The 15,245-nt window shown below is 36.1% G+C and overlaps 1 non-coding gene and 1 pseudogene across 1 annotated transcript; one reads left to right on the top strand and one right to left on the bottom strand.

The window, feature by feature from the left end:
* LOC142161919 (uncharacterized) overlaps positions 1-15,245 on the top strand; it is a 198,361-nt pseudogene that overhangs the window by 60,573 nt on the left and 122,543 nt on the right.
* Positions 293-366, bottom strand: TRNAV-CAC (transfer RNA valine (anticodon CAC)). Its single transcript has one exon. It is a non-coding gene; the product is annotated as a tRNA-Val (tRNA).

Genomic DNA, 15,245 nt, shown 5'->3' with positions numbered 1-15,245 from the left:
TAGACGATAAAGTTGCAATTACTAAACTACGACTATGTTCAGGAAGGTTAAATTCGTTTTCTTGACTTGTCATTACTTAAAGATAAAAAATTTATGAATTAATTTTTTCTTCTAGATTTAGTTGATGAAAAAATGTTACTTATACTATTAGTTAATGCTCTCATTTTTTGTTTTTTCAAATATCGATAAATTTATACAAAGTTTTTTTTTTTTTTTTAAGGAAACAAGACAAATAAACAAAACAATCTGAATATCGATGATTTAGCAAACGAAAACATAAAAACAGAAAAAGTGTCTGAGCCCGGGTTCGAACCGGGGACCTCTAGTGTGTGAGACTAGCGTGATAACCAACTACACCACCCAGACGTGTGTGCTAAAATTAGCAGACAAAAGAATTTCTATATTAATAAGTTTCATTTCCAAAATTATTAACTTTACAGTGACTTTAAAATTGGGTACCTTATTTTGGATTAGGCAAGAATTTTTAAGTATCCCACGTTGATATTACATGAAGGGGAGTTTGATCCTGTGTGACCAGGAGGTCACAGGTTAGGGCCGTAGAAGCAGGCTCTTGCAAAAATACAGGTAAGGCTGTGTATGATAGATCTTGTGATCCGGTCCTTCCCTGAACCTCGTGCATAGCGGGAGCTTACTGACCGGGCTACCATTAACGGACCTATGTTTTGAGTTTTGGGATCATCGGACCCTGTTAACCTCGGAAAAATTTTTAGATGTTAAAAAGGGTTATACATTTTGCTTGAAACACTTAAAATCAAAAGTCTGATAGACTCATGTGTCCCCTTTACCTTCAAATCCTGGGTTGGCCATATAGTACTACTAATTAATCTCCCAATCTGGATTTTTAACATGCTTATATCAATCCCCCTTCATTATTCTTCACTATCAAAGAGTTTTGTTTATTGCGTCTACTGGAGTATCAAATATGAATATCATAATGTATTTTTATTGCAGATTGATTCGTCTAAATATCAATAATTTTATATATCATATATATGTCAACTTTCTTCCACAACCTAAGATCATCTATCTTTTAGTTGACTTCATCTCTCAATGACAATACCTTCTATGAATATTTAAAGTCCCATTCCAAGAATAAATTAGTGAAAGTCTGGTTTGTGAAGCATGATTTCAAGTACTTAATTAATTTTAATGTACTAGTGGCAAACGTGGGTGATTTGTTTAAGAGCTAAGAGGGTCCCCATGCAAAGAAATAATCAACTCTTCACATTTGAGATTCAGAAATGTCAGAAAGCCAACACTAATCTTTTACTTGTTCATTCCTACCAAAAGCAAATTTAATCACCAAAAATCTTAGACCATTTTATCTTCAGCTGGAAGAAACCTATTTGTTAATGATCATGAGAAGCATGAACCAATTAATAATTAATCAAAGTCACAAATCCTGGAACACGGCAATGTTACCACCCAAGCCCATGGCACCTATTGTCCGCGTTGGGTCTAGGCATACACGGATTTGTCTTTCGGGCTACGCAACCTCGAGACTCAAAAACGCGTGTACCATGAGCTTGTGCCATGCCTTATAAAGCACTTCACTTTCCTTTCCCAATCGATGTGGGATTCGCCTAAGGTGACATGTGCACCCCTTCTTCAAAAGCTTGTCAGCCTAGAAGTGACCCACCCTAGTCAGCCCTCCGTCATGGGCATAAAAGGTATTTACATAATCATATCACTTGTAAGGTTAATATTACATTATGCAGAACAGTATGTTAGTCCATATATGGATATAACTAGGAGGAAGAGGTCATATCCAATTCCAAATTCTAATGGCAGATTCAACTCCTTTACTCTCACATTCTCCTCCAAAGCTAAATGATATTTCTTCTCCTGAAGAAATAATAGAGCCATTTTTTGGAAGTTGTGGAATTGAATGGCCACAAATCTTGCAAGTCATTCTTGTTTCACTTGCTTGTTTCTTTGAGGCTCAACAAACATTTATCACTATCTTTACTGATGCTATCCCAACATGGCATTGCACACAACTTAATAACACAAACTGCAATTCCATGTCCAATATATGTCAACTTTCTACCAATGAATGGAATTGGGATGAGCCTATTTACACATCCATTGTATCTGAATGGTCACTTCATTGTTCTGATAATCCTATACTTCAAGGCCTTCCTGCTTCATCTTTTTTCATGGGCTGCTTGCTTGGTGGCCTAGTTCTTGGCCTTCTCGGGGACACAATTGGTCGAAAGACTATGCTATTTTTCGGGTGTTTGATCATGTCTATGGCTTCAATCTTCATTGCTTTCTCTAACAACATTTGGATGTACTCAGCCTTGAGATTTCTAAGTGGTTATGGCCGTGCAGCGATTGGATCGTCTGTTCTAGTTTTGTCTTCTGAGAGTGTTGCTAAACAATATCAAGGCCAAGTTGGAACTGTTGGATTCCTTATGTCTACACTTGGATTTGTATCTTTACCAGGTTTGGCTTATTTTAGTAGGAATTACTCATGGAGGGTACTTTATCTTTGGACTTCTCTTCCAACAATAATTTATTGCATGTTACTACAGTTTTGTGTTTACGAGTCACCAAAATGGCTACTTTCAAAAGGGAAAAATAGAGAGGCTTTTGCTGTCCTCACAACATTTGTAGCACCTCATTTCAAGAACCTAAGCTTAAATGATCACAAAGTGAAGATTGACAATGGCTTTAATCAACCATTGATCAAGATTTTGTTGAAGAAAAGATGGATACTTGGACAGCTATTGCTAGCTCTAACAACTGGTTTTGGTATTGGATTGATGTACTATGGCATGCCGCTAGGACTTGGCAACTTTAGCTTAAATCTGTACCTGAGTACCGGGCTAAACGCGATGCTAGAGTTACCAGCATTCTTGATAGTCTTTTTCTTGGTAGAGAAATGCAAGAGAAGAAGCACACTAGTTGGACTAAGTATTTTATCTGGTGTTTGTGGCATGTTATGTATGATAGTGGACAAATGGAAAGTGTTACAGCTAGTATTGGAGTTAATTTCCTTCTTTAGTGCTTGCACTGCATTTGACTTGTTTCTGATATACACATCAGAGTTGTTCCCAACTAGCATAAGGAATGCTACTGTGTCAATTGTGTGGCAGGCTGTGGTGCTCGGGGGCGTGGTAAGTCCAGTTTTGGTTGATGCAGGAGGAGATAGAAGCAAGATTTTACCATATTTGGTGCTTGGAATTATGACATCAATTGCAGGATCTTTGGTCATTTTTCTGCCAGAAACAAAGGGATTGGATCTTTGTAAGAACATGGAAGAGAAAGAACAAGAGGGTAATGGAGCATCCTATGTGATGAATGGCGTGTGAGGCCGTGAGGGTTGATCTTGTAGTTGTAGTGCCTCCATCAGTCGTATGTATTAACTTAGAATTAAAATGTTAAGCTTATGATCGAGGTGGCCTGGACTGATCCTTATGAAGATAAGAGTTCAAATCTAAAGAAAACTGTGCAGGGAATTCAAAAGGGAGCATGCAACTAGAGAAACAGCAGAAGCGTGTGATCAGCCAAGTTTTCTTGTAGCGGCATAAAAGTCTGCACTTTTATTTTATTTTTGATTGTTGCAAGAATTGCTCGAGGATTTATATATTTAAAATATTTAGGATTAGCTTCAACCTTTTCTGTGTTAGTTTTACTGCTAGAAAATATAGAGAACTTCTTGTACTTTCAATACTTTTCATGGCATCCTGCGTTCACACAACTTTTCATTTATATTTTATTTTTGTATAATATTGGTTCTAGATGAGCTTAAATTGGTCAATGAGAATTCTTATAGCCGATCTCAACTTACTTGGGATTGAGGCGTAATAGTAGTAATAGTTGTTGTTGTTACTGTTGGAGATAATCATTCACATATAAATTATCACCATAATTAATAGAGCAACTATCATTGCCTATAATAATGCGAAAACCACATTTGTCTAACATAGAAGCTGAGATTATGTTCGAAACAAATTTAGGAACGTAATAACAATCATCCAACATAAGTACTTTGCCCTCAGAGCCGTGGTTTATTGTGTCTAAAATTTATTTACGAAATATTTTAAGATTATATTTGAAGCGTTCAAACCATAATACATGTGTCTTGTGATATAGTCAAATTGTTTGAATGCATATGGATTGATATTATTTTATTGTGAATAAAATACATATGCATATAAGTTAAACTATTGAGATAGTTCGTAACTTACATTTAAAATTTTGTATTAGATACGATGGTAATCTATAATAGGTTATTGGATTCTACTGTTATTTTAATTGTTATTAATTCATGAGATGTTAATTAATAATAATATTCTGGCATGAATTCTTTTTATGTGATATATAAGATAAACATGTTAGAGGATGTTGAATTTCGTTTTTATGTCATGTGCTTGTTCATTACATAATTCTGAATTATTTATTACATGTGATGTAAATTAATTTAGGACTAAGCATGTAGACAACTTGAACTAAATTCACACGCTATAAAAGATTTGATCTTCATGTTATTAAAAATTGTTTTAGTAACAATTCCCTCTTACTAAAATTTGAGTTCTTAAATAATAAAATATAAGATATTTTATTATGGAGCTATCCATCAAGGTAAATAATTTTACTTATTTCTTGTTTATAAGGAGCGGCCTGACTACCAGGAGACTTATAGTTTGAGAATATGTTAAAATTATTTATTGCATTAGATGTATGGATTGAAAGAATTATTCAATTTTACACTAAACGCCTGGACCACCCGGGGGAGTATAAAATTTAATAAGTTCTTTGCTATCATGATGGTTGAACTCAACTATGCCAATAGGATCGACCTGACTACCAGGGGACTATTTGACATAGAGCTATTTAAGGAAATTATATGGGGATACAATTGGTAAGAGTACCTACCTTTAAAATATATGTGAGAAACGACTTGACTTCCAAGGGGCTCATACATATTGTTAAAGGATTCCTTTACTCCACTAATAGAAATAAATATTTCGTAAACTATAATGAGGGTAAATAGTTTAAAATAATTAGTGGAAATATCATTTAGATAAAAGTCCATGTCTTTATGATATATGCAAATATGTTCTTATATTATTGCCTTTTCTTTTCTATATTTTAGATTTCTCAATATGTCTGTTATATCACTGCGCGAAATACTTGAGACCAACAAGTTGGTAGGACCAAACTTTGATGACTGGTATAGAAATTTGAGAATTGTTCTCATGCATGAAAAGCTCATTGATGTGATTGATAAGCCTGCAAAGATAATCCCACCAGAGAATGATGTTCAAGACACTAAGGTTTATCAGAAATACTTGGAAGAATGCCTTGCTATTAAACACATCATTCTCGCTTCTATGAATTCTGAACTCCAGAGGAAACATCAGAATATGGATCCAATTGCAATCATTGAATATCTTAAGAAGATGGTTGATACACAATTAGACATTGAAAGTTCTCCAGTTGGACCCCTTATCAATCATATGATTGTTCCTACCGAAGAACATGAGAAGTTGGGGTACAAGCTTGTGAAAGAGCTTTCTGAAGATTTGATCTTGCAGTCAGTATATGATGTTGAATGTTTTCACTGTAAGAAGAAAGGGCATTGGAATAGAAACTGCAAGGAGTATCTTGCAACTCTAAAGGACAAGAAACAAGGTGAGACATTAATGAAAAATATTTTCAAGGTTTCTTTAGCTACTACTAATTCTTCACTGTGGTATTAGATACTTGAAGTGGTTATAACATCTGTAATATATTGCAAGGGTTCAAGATAAGTAGGAGGCTAAAGAAAAGAGAAATTAATCTATAAGTTGAAAATGGTGCAAAAGTTGCGGCCGTAGCTGTAGGATCAATTTCTTTAATAATGTCTACGGGTAAAGTACTTATGTTGGATGATTGTTATTACGTTCCTAAATTTGTTTCGAACATAATTTCAGCTTCTATGTTAGACAAATGGTTTTCGCATTAGTATAGGCAATGGTATTTGCTCTATTAATTATGGTGATAATTTATATGTGAATGGTTATCTCCAACATGATGTTTATGTCTTACCTAATGTAAATGCTAATTCGATTATGCATGTTTCAAGTCTTAAGAGGAAAAGAGATGATCATGTAAATCATACATACCTTTGGCATTGTTAGTTTGGTCATATTGGAGAGAAAAAAATTAACAAGTTGTACAAGGAAGGGTACCTTGACAAGTATGATTTTGAATCATATCCAACTTGTGAATCTTGTCTCAAAGAAAAAATGACCAAATCTCCATTTACTGGAAGTGGAGAAAGAGCTTCTAAAATATTGGGACTAATTCATACAGATGTTTGTAGGCCCATGAAAATTCAAACTAGAGGTGAATATTCTTACTTCATCACCTTCACTGATGATATGTCAAGATATGGATTTGTGTATCTTATGAAACACAAGTTTGAATCTTTTGAAATGTTCAAAAGGTTCTGTAGTGAAGTTGTGGACCAGACTGGTAAAAGTATCAAAGTACTAAGGTCTGATAGAGGTGGAGAATATCTTAGTGAAGATTTTACTAGGTATCTCAAAGAGAATGAGATTCTCTCACAGTGGACACCTCCAGGAACACCACAACACAATGATGTGTCTGAAAGGAGAAATCGAACATTATTAGATATGGTGAGAACTATGATAGGGTTCACTGATTTTCCAATAAATTTATGCGGATATGCTTTGGAAGGAGCAACATACTTACTTAATAAAGTTCTCATTAAGTCAGTCTCTACTATACCATATGAGATATGGAAAGGACGTAAGTCTAACCTTAAACACATTAGAGTTTAGGGTTGTCCAGCTTAGGTTAAGAGACTACAGTCTGATAAACTTGACTCAAGATCTGATAAGTGTAGGTTTATTGGGTATCCCAAGGAAACAATGGGATATTATTTCTATCACTGTTCTGACCATAAAGTGTTTGTGGGTAGAGGAGCAACCCTTTTGGAAAGGAAATTTCTTTTAGAAGGAAATTATAGTGAAGAAATAAAACTTGATAAAGTTAAAAAAACTAATGAATCAACACAAAATCAAGATCATAGACCCAAGTTGAAGAACCCTTATTGGATGTTTTGAAGTTGCCAAATAAGTTTCCATCTTCAACGGTTGAAGTCCAAGAACTAAATGAAGTTCAAGAACAGGTTAATAAACCAGTTCCAAACCAAATTGAACAATAACCAAATCCAGCACAAGGTGAACAAATTGTACAAGTACCTTTAGAAGGTCTACACGAGAACGTCATGTACCAACTAGATTAAATTTAATGGTACAAGATGATGTATCAAATGAGGTTGATCATAATGATGATGACCCTAAGACCTATGAAGAGGCTATACAAAATTCTGATTATGAGAAGTGGCAAAAGGCCATGGAATCCGAAATGGAATCTATGAAGGAAAATAAAGTATGGACTTTAGTTGAACCTTCAAAGGATATAAAACCTATAGGTTGTAAATGGGTTTTTAAGAAAAATATTGGAGCAGACGGAAAGGTGGAGACCTACAAAGCTCGTCTTGTTGCCAAGGGATATCGTCAGAAAGAAGGTCGACTATGATGAGACTTTCTCTCCCGCGGCAATGCTCAAATCTATTCGGATTTTGCTTACTATAGCAGCATACTATGATTATGAAATATGGCAAATGGATGTGAAAACAGCTTTCCTTAATGGTGAGCTAGAAGAGGATGTGTACATGACACAACCTGAAGGTTTCACATCTTCGTCTGATCATAATAAAATTTGTAAGCTACAAAAATCCATTTATGGACTAAAGCAAGCTTCTCGAAGTTGGAATATTCGCTTTAACGAGACAATTGAAAAGTTCAATTTTGTTAGATGCGAAGAAGAATCTTGTGTGTACAAAAAGGTTAGTGGGAGCACAATTATATTCTTAGTGTTGTATGTTGATGATATATTGCTCATAGGGAATGACATGCCGGTATTGCAAAGTACCAAGATTTGGCTATCTGAACAGTTCTCCATAAAAAACTTGGGAGAAACAGCTTATATATTAGGAATAAAGATCTATAGAGATAGATCTAGGAAGTTGCTTGGACTTTCCCAGTATTTGTACATTGATACCATTTTGAAAAGGTATAACATGGATAATTCCAAATAGGCTATCTACCGATAGGCACTGGAACTACTCTCAGTAGGGAGGATTGTCCTAAAACACCTGAAAAGAGAGAACGCATGAGTAGGATCCCATACGCTAGTGCAGTGGGAGCTATCATGTATACCATGACATGTACACGTCTTGATGTGGCTTATGCACTTGGAGTGACTAGCCGATATCAGGCAAATCCCGGTGAGGAACATTGGAAGGTGGTGAAGACCATTCTTAAGTACTTAAGAAGGACTTAAGACTAATTCCTCATTTATGGATATTCTGAGTTGAAACTTGAAGGTTAAAGTGATGCAAGTTTCTCTTCAGATTAAGATGATAGCAAATCTATTTCTGGTTATGTATTTACCTTAAATGGTAGTGCAGTGAGTTGAAAAAGTTCCAAACAAGCTACAGTAGCTGATTCAGTGACTGAAGCAGAATATATAGTAGCTAGTGAAGCTGCTAAGAAAGCTCTATGGATGGAAAAGTTCTTAACTGAACTTGGTTCTTTCAATAGAAGGTACGATTCCATTGTTGTGTGACTGGAGCCATTGATCAAGCAAAAGAACCAAAATCACACCAAAAATCCAAACACGTTTTGCCAAGGAATCACTTGATAAGAGAAATCATTGGACGTGGAGACGTCTAGATTTAAAAGGTTGATGGAAAGGAAAATGCTCCATACCCATTCACTAAAGCTCTTGGTGCAAAAGAGTTTGACAAGCACAAGTGAAAATTGGGAATGAAGTACAAGAGCGATTGGCTCTAGTGTAAGTGGGAGATAGGGATATAGTAGATATGCCCTAGATCCAATCTCATATTTTTGTGAATATTATTCGATATAAAAATATGGCATTCTTTTATCATAGTTATTATTAATTTCTTGAGAAGAAAAACACTTTGTGAAAGTGAGAATGCAATACAAAGCCAAGAGAGAAAATACAATTACAAGAAAAGTGTTTCTTGTTATTTTATCTTTGAGTTGAGATTTTGAGAAAAATTTCAACACAATATTCTTCGTTCAATTTGTTCGTGGGTTTCATTAATCAAAAAGTTGATAGCAAGGATCAGTCTCGATGTGGATACGCATAGAGTCTTCGCACTATCGAAGAAATTTTGAAACGAGACTCTCTTCATCAGGTACGTCTTAGATCCGATCTATTGACATGTAAATTAATTTTAAACACGACAAGATCTGCCTAGGATTGTTATTGTCTTCCGCTGCGTGTTACGAACACCTATACACAATCCTTCAGTTACTTGTTAATTCCTTTTATTTTGCACATCAATTTGCCACTGGAAATGTGTGGAGAGCATCCTGCATCAGATATAATGCTCTCTTATTATCATGTCAAGTAGCTTAATTTCTTGTATGCTAGTTTTAAGCAGAGAATTAAAGAGATATGTTTGGGAGTTATTCTTTATCTTATCAGCAGATTCAGCACTGATCTGGATTTTGTAACAACATTGGACATTACAGGAGGTATCTAAGATGCAAATTTGACTAGATATAAAGAACTGTTCCATTAATCCAGCATTTAAATAGTCTAATGTGGTAGTAGCTCAATCAGCATAGGGGTACTTTCTTCATTTTATTGCTTGAACTGCTCATTTGATGGACCCTTTTTCACTTTCCTCAGAGATTTGATTAGACACAAGAAGATGCAGTGGCTGCAGTCCTTCTAGCACCTCTTTTTCTTTTTCAACTTTGATCAATATCAGTTCACTTGGTACAAGCAGTTTTATCGCAGAATTTAGTAGAAGCTATCGAGCATTAGTTTCACATCCATGTGGTGCAGTAGTTGCAATCCCTTTAGACACCATAAATGAGGAAGCTGAAAAAAAACTAAAAGGAGAGATAGAATCGAGCGTGAAGTAATAAGACTAATCGTTTGCTTGCATACAGCTACTTCCCATAGATTACACTGTTGATTTATTTCATCATGACTTGATATTAAGCTTTCAAACTGCTATGTAATTTGAGGCAAAAAGGTCAAAATTGTCTCCCAACTAAAGAAGGAAAATGGATAAAAATGCAGCAAAGTAACAGATGATCTTCTCAGAAAACTCAAAAGTTTGCAACATCAAGAGCTAGACACCAATGTAAGCTATTGCAAAATTATTAACCTGTAGTTTATATGAACAAGTCTAAGTGGCCCATATTGAGGTTACTTGCATAGCATATACTGCTTAATCTTTGAATCTTGATCTTAATTAAAAGTTTATATTAATCCCTTCATTGTTTTTCAATATCAAATAAATCATATTTTAAGCTAATCATCCAACTCATACATAACCCATTTGGATGGCAGAAGGGGTTGCCTTCTCCCTTGGCCAGAAAGGTCCTCTTTCTCTTGGTTGTTATATCATTATCAGATTGATTCATCTACTTAACATATAGATTTATCATAATATCAACTTTCTTCCACGATCCGAGATAATATTTTTATTAGTAATAATCTTGTAGTTGACTTGTTCTCCTAAGGGTCCTATGTTCTTTGAATATTTATGTTCCATGCATAGAATAAATTAGTGAAACTCTTGGCTTGTGAAACATGGTAGATTTGTTTAAGAGCCAGGATAGGTCCCTAATAAAAAGAGATAAGCAACTCTTCATATTTGAGCCTCAGAAATAACATAAAGCCAATAATAAAAATATTTAGTTGTTTATTCCTAATGGAAGAATATTCAGAAAAAATCACAAAAACTCTTTTACCATCTTGTCTCCTGGAAGAAATTCCTTTTTTAGAAATCATGAGAAGCATGAACCAATTGATAATTGCTCAAAAATCACATATCATGGAACACGACGATTTGAAATCATATGCACTAATAGTGTTAAGAGTATTAACACAATTAAATCACTTATAATATAAATTATACATATTAGTTCTTATATAGACATCACTAGAAGGAAGAGGTCTGATCCACTTCCAAATTTTAATGGCTGACTCAACTCCTTCAATCTCACATTCTCCTTCGACCAAGAATTACCAAGATCAAGAACCTCAAAAGCTAAATGAACCTTCTTCTCTTGAAGAAATAATAGAGCCATTTTTTGGAAATTGTGGAATTGCATGGCCACAAATCTTGCAAGTCATTCTTGTTTCACTGGCTTGTTTCTTTGAGGCTCAACAAACATTTATTACTATCTTTACTGATGCTATCCCAACATGGCATTGCACACAACTTAATAACACAAACTGCAATTCCATGTCCAATATATGTCAACTTTCTACCAATGAATGGAATTGGGATGAGCCTATTTACACATCCATTGTATCTGAATGGTCACTTCATTGTTCTGATAATCCTATACTTCAAGGCCTTCCTGCTTCATCTTTTTTCATGGGCTGCTTACTTGGTGTTCTAGTTCTTGGCCTTCTTGGCGACACAATTGGTCGAAAGTCTATGCTATTTTTCAGGTGTTTGATCATGTCCATGGCTTCAATCTTCGGTGCTTTCTCTTACAACATTTGGATGTACTCAGCCTTGATATTTCTAAGTGGCTATGTGTTGGGAATAAACCCCCACAGAAATAATATTCACGATAATAAAAGCGGAATAATAATGTAGCACCGAGATACGGTAATTAACAAGAATAAAAGAGTAACAACGACACCAAGATTTTTACGTGGAAAACCCTTTTAATAAGGGAAAAAACCACGGCCCCGAGAGGAGCAACTGATATCACTATAGTAAGGAATTTTATACTTTGTAGGTTCGAGTAAAATACTCCAAAGACCACTACAACACTCAAAAGAAATAACCCTCTTTTGATATTCCCACCTCACTACAATATCGCTCACTCTCTATTTTTCTCACATACTATTTTCTTATACCCTGTCTGTGAAACCTCACTCTTTCTTTCTCTCTTTGTTGGTGTGAAGAAATGAGAGTTGAAGCTCTCCTTTTATAGCCAAAGCGTCACTCTCTAAAGCCTACAATATTTGACAATTTACATACATTTTTCACAATTCAACAAAGTTGGCTACCAAACCAAAGAAATTCAACAAGGTTGGCTACTAAACCAAACTAATTCAACAAGGTTGGCTACCTAACCAAACTAAGTCAACAAGGTTGGCTACCAAACCAAAGAAACTTTTATTAGGCACATGCTTAATACTTCTTCAATGAGATGGACATCATCAATCTCCCCCTCCAGTCTCATTCATCTAGAGGAGATAACACTATCTTCTAGTTTGAGTGCATGCCGACAAGTTCTTTGCATAGCTCAAACTTGTTCCTTGGTACCACCTTGGTCAGCATATCTGCGAGATTCTCACTTGTAGAAATTTTCAAGACTTTTAGAGATTCATCATCTACCATTTCTCGAATCCAATGATATCTCACATCAATGTGTTTGGTCCTTGCATGGTACATAGAGTTATTGCTAAGGTCTATTGCACTTTGACTGTCACAATAGACGACATACTCCTTCTGATGCAATCCAAGCTCTTGAAGGAACCATTTGAGCCATACCATCTCCTTGCTAGTTTCTGTAGCGGCAATGTACTCTGCTTCAGTTGTTGAAAGTGCAACACACTTCTGCAACTTAGACTGCCATGATATAGCTCCCCCTGAAAATGTAAACAAATATCCAGTAGTGGATTTTCTGTTGTCAATGTCACCTGCCATATCAGCATCTATATAGCCCTTCAAGATTGGATCAGATCCTCCAAAGCACAAACAATCTCCTGTGGTACCTCTCAGGTACCAGATGTCACACCTCCTTTTTCCGTCCCCGCAAGGGGTGAAGGAGTTTTTCCAATTAAAGGACAATCGAAACGGGATTTGTTTATTTATTTTAGAGTCGCCACTTGGGAGAATTAGGGTGTCCCAAGTCACCAATTTAATCCCGAATCGAGGAAAAGAATGACTCTGTATTACAGTCTGCGAACCAGAAATCCGGATAAGGAATTCTGTTAACTCGGGAGAAGGTATTAGGCATTCCCGAGTTCCGTGGTTCTAGCACGGTCGCTCCACTGTCATATTCGGCTTGTTTATCTGATTTTATACAATTATGAGCTCATGTGCAAGTTTTAACTTTTAACCGCTTTTGTCATTATTATTATATTTTTTTTTTATCAAGAATTGCAACATCATGGAAATACATCTCCAACCACGTCACATCAATGCACCCGTGGTTGTTGGCACATTTCAACTCTGTTGAGATTTGGATTTGGGTCACATAAATGTGCACCCGATTTTTAAGAAAATTAAATTATTAAAGGCGCGCCTAAAATGACTAGCGTGTCAATTACTTTGGGTAGGGCCGTGAAATTTTGCTAAACGGTCCATCCCGAAGTCTAAGCAATTTTAAAGCAAATATTTACCGAGGGCCCCGCAATTTTATATTTTTATTCAGCGAGGCTCATCTCATTCTTATTTTTTAAAAGGAATTTGCAACGTCATGGACATGCATCTCGGACCACGTCACAATCAATGTACCCGTGATTAGAGACACATTTCGACTCCGTTGAGATTTGGATTTGGGTCACATAAATTTGCACCCGAATTTAGGAAAGTAATATTTATGAAACATGCGCCTAAAGCAACTATACGTTTGCACTTTGCGATGGCCATAGAATTTGCTAAATGACACACCTCGAATTCTAATTTCAAAGGATTACTTCTACCAAAGGTTTAATCCCATATTTACACAAGTACTAAGAGAATTGCACTAGACTACATCTATTGAGCAAAATCACATAAAAAAGATAAATCTATAACCTAACTTCAATGTTCCTTAATAGTACAAGCACTAGAAACAAAATTTAAACAAAAAAAAAACTAGGCATGATTATGCATCTTTTGCCAGAATCTCACTCAGATGCTCATATCAAAAAAAACAAGTGAATAACCACATACATATGAGCAGGGAACAACTAAAAATCTGCTGAAACAAACGAAGAAAAATGCCAAATAACGCCTCAAACAAATCTGAAAAACTAACCGCAAGGCAGCATTATACTCGAAACGCGATGAACCGTAGACGAACCTCGACACCTTAGATTCAACTGCAACGAACCTCGAACAGGTTTGATAAGGACAAGGACGCGCTGTTTCGAGACAAAATGAAGGTCGCCGAATTTAATGGAGGGTCACCGGACTGGTTCACGTGAGGAAGACGAAGCACGACGGGGTTTGAGCTACCATTTTTCATATAGCTGGAGCTGGTTTTACGACTGGTTGCGATGGAGATTGGAGGAGAAGGAGTGGTCGTTTGCTGCGTGTGACTGTCGCTGGTGGAGGAGACGACTGTGGCTGGAGTGGCGGACTGCTGGTGGTCGCCGGTTTCAGGCAGTCATGGTCGTCGTTTGGGGTGGTATTGACGACGGGAAACGAGGGTGAAGGTTGTTGCTGTGGATGTTCGTGGTTGACGAAGCAGAAGCAGAAGCAACGAACAGATGGCTATGATGTTCGTTGCTTCTCTGTCCGGTGGCTATGGAGGTTCGACGACTGGTGAAGGGTGGTCGATGGAAGGGGTTGTTTGGAGGTGAGGGAGGTCGTGCGTGGTTGTTATCGTGAAGAAAAAGAAGAAACAAGGGGACTAGGGTTTTGCTCTTAGGGTTCTTCTTTTTTTCTTTAGAAAGAAGAAGATGAAGTAGTGGTCCCTTTTCCAAATGCCCAAAATCGGCTGAAGTGTCTCCCCCTTTTAGGTCTCCCCCCCCTTTTGTAGAGTCTAGGTCTAGGTTTAGGGTAGTGGGCTTGGGTATTGGGCTTGGGTATTGGGTTATCCGAATTTTGGGCCTAAAAATGGGTCGTTTGAACTCAAATGTTATTCTTTCCCCGCAACCGAGAATAAAATACGATCTTATTTAATTAATCCTACGTAAGCAAAATAACTATTAAAATGAGACTGACAATTAAAACAAAAACTATTTTTGGGGTATTTTTTCAAGATTAAATTGATTACAAAACATTAATGAAACTATTTTTTTGTAATTTTATTTTCTTGTAGTAAAGTAAAGTAAGAGAGTAAAAATTAGTTGAAATAGCTATATTAGGGCTAAATTAAATATTTACGTGCTAAAATATGAAAAATCTTGGGGAGGGTCAAAAATCGCACGTCTACAGCTGCCCCTTTTTGACTGGAAACATGAAGAGTTTT

This window comes from Nicotiana tabacum, chromosome 1 (assembly GCF_000715075.1).
Source record: "Nicotiana tabacum cultivar K326 chromosome 1, ASM71507v2, whole genome shotgun sequence".
NCBI lineage: Eukaryota > Viridiplantae > Streptophyta > Magnoliopsida > Solanales > Solanaceae > Nicotiana > Nicotiana tabacum.
This window is presented reverse-complemented; position numbering and strand designations above follow the sequence as displayed.